Genomic DNA, 8,579 nt, shown 5'->3' with positions numbered 1-8,579 from the left:
CTCCCATCTGCCTGTCTTTCATATCTTATATTTTCATAGTCTTTTTATCCCTTTGTTTCCTTTTTAATTTTAAAATTCTTTTTAAAAATTTAATTATTTTAAAAATATATTTTATAACAGCTTTATTGAAGTATAATTCATATACCATGCAATTTACCTATTTAAAGTGTATAAGTCAATGGTTTTCAATATATTCAGAGCTGTATGATTATCATCATAATCCATTTTAGAATATTTCATCGCCCCAAAAAGAAACCCCATATCCATTAGCCATCACTATACATTTTCGCTAAACCTCTCAACCCATCCAGCCCTTAGGCGACTACTAATCTACTTTCTGAGTCTACATATTTGTTTATTATGGACATTTCACATAAATGGAGGCATAAAAAATGTGGCCTTTTGATACTGCCTTTTTTCACGTAGCATAATGTTTTCAAGGTTCATTCATGTTGTATATATCAGTACTTCATTTGTTTTTATTGCCGAATAATATTCCACTGTATGAATTTACCACATTTTATTAATCTGTTCATCCATTCATGATCGACATTTGAATTGACTTCATTTTTTCTACTATGTATAATATTTCTATGAACATTTGTGCAGCAGTTTTTGTGTAGACATATATTTTCATTATTCTGGGGTGTATACCTAGAAAGAGAATTGCTGGGACATATAATAAATCAATGAATCCTTTTGAAAAGCCATCTGACCACTTTTCATTCCCACTAGCAGCAAATGAGGGTTCCAATTTCTCCACATCCTCACTAACACTTATGATTGTCTGTCTTTTTGATTATCGCAATCCTAGTCAAGTGGTACGCGATTATGGTTTTGATTTTTATTTCCCCGATGGTGTTGACATTGTGCAACTTTTCTTGTGTTTATTGGCCATTTGTATAAAATCTTTGGAAAAATGACTATTCAGATCCTTTGCCCATTTTTTAATTGGGTTGTTTGTCTTTTTGTATTGAGTTGGAAAAACTGTATATTCTAGATACGAGTCTCATATATAATTTGCAAATATTTTCTCTTATTCTGCAAGTTGTCTTTTCACTTTTTTGATAGTGTAATTTGAAACAAAAAATGTTTTAATTTTGATAAAGTCTAATTTATCTATTTTTCTTCTGATGCTTGTGCTTTTGGCATCATATCTAAGAAACCACTGCCTAATCCAACGTCTTCAAGATTTATGCCTATGTTTTAAGACTTTTATACTTTTAGTTCATATAAATGAGTATTTCATCATTTTTAGTTAATTTTCTCTGTTGGGTGAGAAAGGGATCCAACTTCATTCTTTTATAAAATGACTATCTAGTTGTCCCAGCATCACTTGTTAAAAGCCTGTTCTTTTCTCCATTGAATTGTTGTGGTATCCTTTCTAAATCAATTAACTATGAGTGAAAGGGTTTAGTACTGAACTCTATTCTATTCTATTCTATTGATTTATATTATGACTTTCTATATATTCTTATGCCATTGCTGCGTTGTCATAATTACTATAGTTTTCTGCTGTTTTGAAATCAGGAAGAATCAGTCTTCCATATTTGTTCTTTTTCAAAGGATTTTCCTCTTTCTTTCTTTTTTTCTCTTTCTTCCTTTCTTCCTTCCTTTCCTTCCTTCCTTCCTTCCTTCCTTCTTTCTTTCTTTCTTTCTTTCAGGCAATTATGAACTACCCAAATTTTCATATAGATTATAGAATTAGCTTTACAATTTCTGGAAAGAAACCAGCTGGCATTTTGTTTTATGTGCTCTTCAATTTCTTTTATCAATGTTTTATCATTTTCAGAGTATACAATTTGAACTACTTTTGTTAAATTTATTCCTAAGTATATTATTATTTTAAGCTATTATAATGGAATGATTTTCTTAATTTTATTTTTACTGTTCATTGCAAGTGTATAGATATATAACTGATTTTTATATTTTGATTTATATCATATAACTTTGCTGAACTTGTTTATTTAATTCTAATGGTTTTTAAATTGATCCCTTATGGTTTTCTGTATACAAGATCATGTCATCTGCAAGTAGAAATAGTTTTACTTCATTTCCAGCCTAGATGCCTTTTAGTTCCTTTTCTTGCCTAATTTCCCTGGCTAAACCCTTCAATAGCATAATGTTTTTAAGGTTCATTTATGTTGTGTATATCAGTATTTCTTGAGTAGAAGTTGATGAGAGCAGACATATGTGTGACTTCTCTATAAACTTCAATGTTTCTTTCAATAAGTGTGTCCTAGGTGTGTTCTAATTGAGTGGCGTACATTGTTATTATTGTGTGTGAATGTTGTCCAGAAAGAATTAACCTTTGGGTTTCTATGGCCTATTATGCTTGCTCTTAAAAATGATTATTCTACACCGTTATAACCATTAGTTGTATTCATTCTGAGTCAACCCTGGGTGATATTTTTCTGTCATTCTTTAACATAAAAAGGCATTATCAATAATTTTATTTTATAGTGTATTTTTCTATTTCTAAATTAACATGCAAATTTTCTCATTGATTTGAATTAGCTTCCATCCGAGCACATTTCCAATTCACCATAATCACTAGAAATTTAGAAGATGTCTTCAAAGACAGAGGAAAGCAGTTTTGGCTCCTAGGTATTAATATATATCCAGGCTTATATTCAGTCATTCATCATATTGATAAAGCTATTAAATAATACTGAATCAGACGTGTTCGATTTTCTGAACTTAACCATGTACATTTACAATCTAATGCAACACTATTGTATGAAAGCCTTTAATGGAATAATTGTGATGTAATTATTAAGCCTACTTTGGAAATCTGTGTAGATAACACTGTGATAAATGGAAGGAAGGAAGGAAGGAAGGAAGGAAGGAAGGAAGGAAGGAAGGAAGGAAGGAAGGAAGGAAGGAAGGGAGGAAGGAAGGGAGGGAGGAAGAAACTGCTATTTACTGGTATGCAGATGAGTGCTAAGTGGTGATATAAATGAGTTCTTGAAAAATGGCCTTAAGGAAAAAAAATTAAGACTCTATTTTGATTCCTTTGTGGAAAAATGCAAAATGAAGGTACACAATATTTCACTTAAGCAAACTACTTAAGAACTCTTTGTTTTATAAAAACAAATGCAAAATCAGCAACACTCTTTTGCTGTAGGGTGGGGGCGAACTGAGAAAACCAGATTTTTCCAAAAGAAAAGCTAAAAGGTTAACACATTTGTGCTTTTATAGACTATTATGTTTTTAGATGAAAAGTAAACATTGATGAAAATATTTTATGAAGTGCTTCTTTACACCACATCATTTACTATTTCCTTTAAAGTGGATTATACAGATGTTCTTAAAGCTAACACATCATCAATTTTTAAAAGTTCTTTGAGATTTTTTTTTTATTTTATAAATTCCCTGGAATTCTTTTACTTTATAGCTCATCTTTGATACTGAATTAAACTGTAATTGCTATGTCACATGGAAATTTATCCCTGTCCAAAAAAAAAAAAAAATCTCTTAATCAAAGATAATATTGTTATTTTCTATGACTTTTGTTTATTAACATTATAGCAACACAGTCAAACCTTATGATACAACAACTTATTATTACATGGATGTGGACACACTGGGGATCAAAAAAGAATTTTATTTGATAAACTGATTCACAAATTAGAAAATGAGTGTTCTTTTCTATCCCTAACATGAGCATCATCACACGTTTCCACTATAAATATATGTTCTATCTTTAGCTTTTTTAAACCGAAGAGCTTAAATATAAACTTGTAGATTTTCAGCTTGCTATTATATCATTTATTCCCAATTTTCTTATTACTTGGCTTAATCATCAAGCTTTCAGTACTATTTAGCACACTGAATATTTAGCTCTATGAGCTTCTATAAGTATTTCAGACAAATCCAGTACTGTAGGTGACCATGTATGGGTTTCCAGTGCAACTTTTATATGTCTTTATCATTGTTCCTCTCACACTGTACTATAAATGTGATTATTGTTTTGTCTCTTGCCTCCTTGAGGCCAGTGACCAGTTAGTCCATTTCTGCATCTCTTACGCCTAAGACTTTTCCTGGCCAAGAGGAGGCACTGAACAAATGTTTATCAAGTGAAATAAAATTTACACTTTATGAGACACACTAGAAATTTTCTTCAGTTATGACCTTCGTTCTCATTTTATAAATTTTGAACAGTATTTCCTCTCCTGAATGGTTGAAGATATCCAATTATAATAAAAATATACAGATGGAAGAAAAAATTAATGACTATTAGTGGATATATTATTTGATGGTCTTTATTCCAGGTACTCTTTGCAAACTGGCATGCAGCATTTTTCATCGGTGTGCATCTTATGCACTGACAAGTCACTGTGATGACATTAGGAAGACGATAGTGCTAAAAGAATGACTCAACAATGAGACACAGACATTGCTATGATGGATGTTTAATGAGTGATTCTAGAGAATGTCGCAACTGGGTGAAATTGTTTTTTTCTGGCACAGTTTACAATGATTTAATAATATGTTAGACCCGAATTATACACCCTGTGATCATAAAATGGATGATCAAATTTGCATCTTCTGAGTACTTTTTGTTAGGCTATATCTATGAGTATAGCTACATTTTTTTTTTTCCTGCCAGTATCATGGTCATTTTCATTTTGAAACTTGGTTTTAGACACTTGAAGGGGGAGACGTAATTTAAGCATGACAGCATAGCTGCCCATAACTGCAATGGATTTGTTGTGCCATATGAACATGTTCTCACTAAACATTAAACAATAATGTGGCTAGTTTTCTCTGGTCAGGGGCACAAGGAAACACAGATTGGACTTTTAATTTTTCTATTAATTGAATTTAAGTATTTTATGCATTTTTTCTCATCTCAGAAGTAATGAAAAATGTGATATATACCTTTTGACCCAGAAATTCCACTCTAGGGAATCTCTTTTACAAATAAAAATGTATCTATGCAGAAAGGTTCATGATTAAGAAAGTCTCCTGGAACATTGCTTGTAGTGGCAGCAAACCGTAAATGTCCTGACCATCCATCTATAGGACAGAGTTTAAATAAGATATGGTATATCCAATATGTTTATAGACAAAATTAAGAATAAAAATAAGATTAAACTGTTCTTAAAAAAATACCTTGTGCATCTCTCCAGGTTAATACATATAGTTGTTTATTATTCTTTAGCATGAATATACCATGTTTTATTAGTTCACGAGGAAGAGATTAGAGGGAAAGAAGAAGTGCGTATTATTTTTTATTTATACATCTATTTGACATGTTATAATGAATGCATATCACTTTTATTGTTGACTATCCAATAAAGTTAAAAATGTCGTAGTAATATTTACTCAGGGAGACTGGCTTAAAGACGAAGATGTTTATAATTAACTCTCTGAATATGATGAATATTCAAGATGATCGAGCAGTTTGATGACAAATTTAAGATGTGAACACAAAATAATAGGTATACTTTTTGTTTTTAGTTTTTACAAACTAAATTCAAAAATGTTTCTAAAGGAGCAGTTCCACAGGCTTTTAGATAAATATAGTAGCATTGGAATAACTGCATACTTCCAAGATTATGGAAAATAATAATTTGGATGTTTATGTTCTGGCGTTAAAAAAAAGTCAGTCTCAAAAATTTATGGTCACATTTACAATGTATTTGTATAGTATATACATGTTTGCAGCAAGTGATCTTAGTATGTGTGAATCTAACAGCCGCAAATAGAGAATGAATCCAAGTATGGCATATTGATCAGTAACATCCATTGCTGAACAGCTAAAATTCATTCTATACCGTTTTTCTTTCATCCTTTACTCATTATATTAATACATCATTTTCACTGTCATTGTTATTTATTACTTAGGCTGAATAGTCTTGTGACTTTTCATTATTCAGATGTCATTTAAAAAATTATATTGACATACTTTCCTTTGTCATGCTGCCCTTGTGAGACAAGCATTTTAAGTGTTACAAGGAGGTGCTGTTATTATTACAAAGGTTATTATAGGAAGGATGAAAGGACTTCGTTAGGAACAGTAGCCCCATACATGAGAAAAAAATGTTACACAGTTCCAGACTCATTGTAACAAGAGTGGAGGGAACATAAATGATCTCAGGTCACCAGATTAGTGCAGATAATAGAGGGAAGCATGTGAACCTAAGTTCCCTCTATAGATATAAATTGGGAAATACAGAGGAATTTGCAGCACGGTGTACTAGGAGTAAAACAGTGTGCAAATGTATCCTGTGACCTGGTTATCTACAGAACATTGGGACTGGGTCCAGCTACTTTGATCCTCTAGAGGGGCAAGACTGCTTCCTCGTGTAAAGCTAATTTTGTAGAGTTCATGGGGAGTACAGAGTTGGTCCTGAAAGCAGGCTACCCGAGTGACCTCATTGCAGGGCACACAAGGGCTTGGGTGTCTGCCATTCTCCTAATCAGAAATCCTTGATATTGCTTGTATGGTGGTGTTTTTTCCTGAGATGCAATTCTAAGGCTAATAATACTAAGAATACACAGTGTTCTGATAATTTCTGAGGTTCTGTTGCTGTTTTTGATTTCAGAATTTATTATGAGCAATAGTCCTTAGTCAAACAGTAGTCCTCTGTCCCTCCCAGCAGATGGTACTGTGGTTGGAAATCTTTACAGCATTCCAGTGGAACCCTTGTGTCTTTGGTATATCATTATGCCCAGGAGCTATGGAACATATTACCTTACCAAGGAAAGCCGGCCTTACACTGCTTTGGCACTTGCAAAAATGGTCTTCACACTGAGTCCCAGAGTGTGCCTCACAGAGTAATAAATTACCAACAGCCGTTATGACCTCAGTGAGAGATTCATGCAGCCAAGAGCAGCTACATGTTACTGTCAGTTAATTAGTGTTGGTATTCATTAAAGGTGGGAGTGAGAGCCCGGAAACGATCCATTACTCATTGTGAATAGAGTCAAGGGACAGCATAAAAGCTATCCAAGAAACTTAAAAGTAAGAACCAGGAAGCAAAATAGAGATCAACGAATAAATTGGTTACTTGGTTATATGGAGAAAGACAAATAAAGAATGCTAGTTGGAAGTAAAATTTGAGATGCATATTCTTTACTATGGAGCCCACACTGACACACACACACACTCATACCCTGAGCTCTCGCTTGTACATTCACACTCGCATTTCCATTAGCTCCCATAGTTCATACTATAGATTAATATGTGCCCCCCCCCAAGATATGTAGAAGTACTTGTCAATGTAAACATATTTGGAAAAAAGTTTTTTTGCAGATATAATAAGATAAGATGAGATCATACTCAATTTGAGTGGATCCTGGTCCAATATGACTGGTATATTTATAGGAAGAGAAAACAGAGACACAGGGAGGAAAAAGGCAGGTGAGACACAGAGAAACACAAACACAGAGGGAAGATGGCCAGAGGCAAAGAATAGAGTTATGCTGTCACAAACCAAGGAACATCTGGAACTAGAAGAGACCAGGAAGAATTCTCTCCCAGGGGAGAGAGTATGGCTCTGCCAGTAAGTACCTGGATTTTAGAGGTCTAGCCTCAAGAATTAGAGACAATAAATTTCTGTTGTTTTAAGCTCCCACTTTGTGGTATTTTGCTATAACAACTCCAAGAAATGAATATAGTTTACCTGTGTAAAATAGACACCCTCACATTTATGGCACTTCTTATGTGTATCTTCTGACACACTTTCACACTCACATTTATGTCTCACCTAAAGCTATTCAGATCTGAACACAGTAAGCTCATGCACTCCTACTCCAATCAATTCCTGTTGGGCTGTCCTATTTTGAATAAAAGGAAAAATGAGTCAGAATCACAAGGTGGGAAACTACTACTTCATGCTGCTTTGGAAGTAAGGAAAATGTACCCCTTTCATCACGGTTCGTCAACCCAGAAAACTGCTGTCATAGAATTTCAGTAAAAATCTTTATTTAGCATCTATTTGTCCGTTACTGACCTAGTTTTGGAACACCAGCAAACTTGCCCTTTTAGAAAATAGTCTTTGGGGGAGTTTTTAATGTGGCAATTTTTAACCAATTTGAAATTTGGGCAGAAAAAAAAAATTGTGAATGTTCATAGCAAACTTAAAGTATATGATTTTCTTGTCATATACTGTTTTTTAACTACATCTGTAAAAACTTTCCAAATGAACAGTTATTTTGCTTCTTTAAAATAATCTGTAAAATTTTTCCTTCATACCATGTGTACTTCTTACAATGGTCATGTAGCTTATATTTTTTTTGTATTAAGCTCTATAGAAAATATAAATGATTACAAAGTAGTTCTTACCATCAAAAGTCTTCATCGACTGTAACCAGTGTTCCCCAGTTTATACCCCCTGCCTACCATACCTTTTCTTTGAGCTCCCTACTCCTGAATCCAACTGTCTACTTCCACATCTCCATTTGGATATCTTAAAGGCATTCAGACTTAACATACAGAAAATCAAGCTTTTGATATTTTTTTTACTCTCATTTTAATTCATGTTCCCTTTGATGCTACCATCCATCCAGGTATACATGCAAGTCAAAAACCTGCACTTCAGGCTTAATATCTCCATCTCTTCCCACCC

The sequence above is a fragment of the Pteropus vampyrus genome, unplaced genomic scaffold, assembly GCF_000151845.1.
Source record: "Pteropus vampyrus isolate Shadow unplaced genomic scaffold, Pvam_2.0 Scaffold43, whole genome shotgun sequence".
NCBI classification, from domain to species: domain Eukaryota; kingdom Metazoa; phylum Chordata; class Mammalia; order Chiroptera; family Pteropodidae; genus Pteropus; species Pteropus vampyrus.
Note: the sequence above shows the minus strand (reverse complement) of the source record.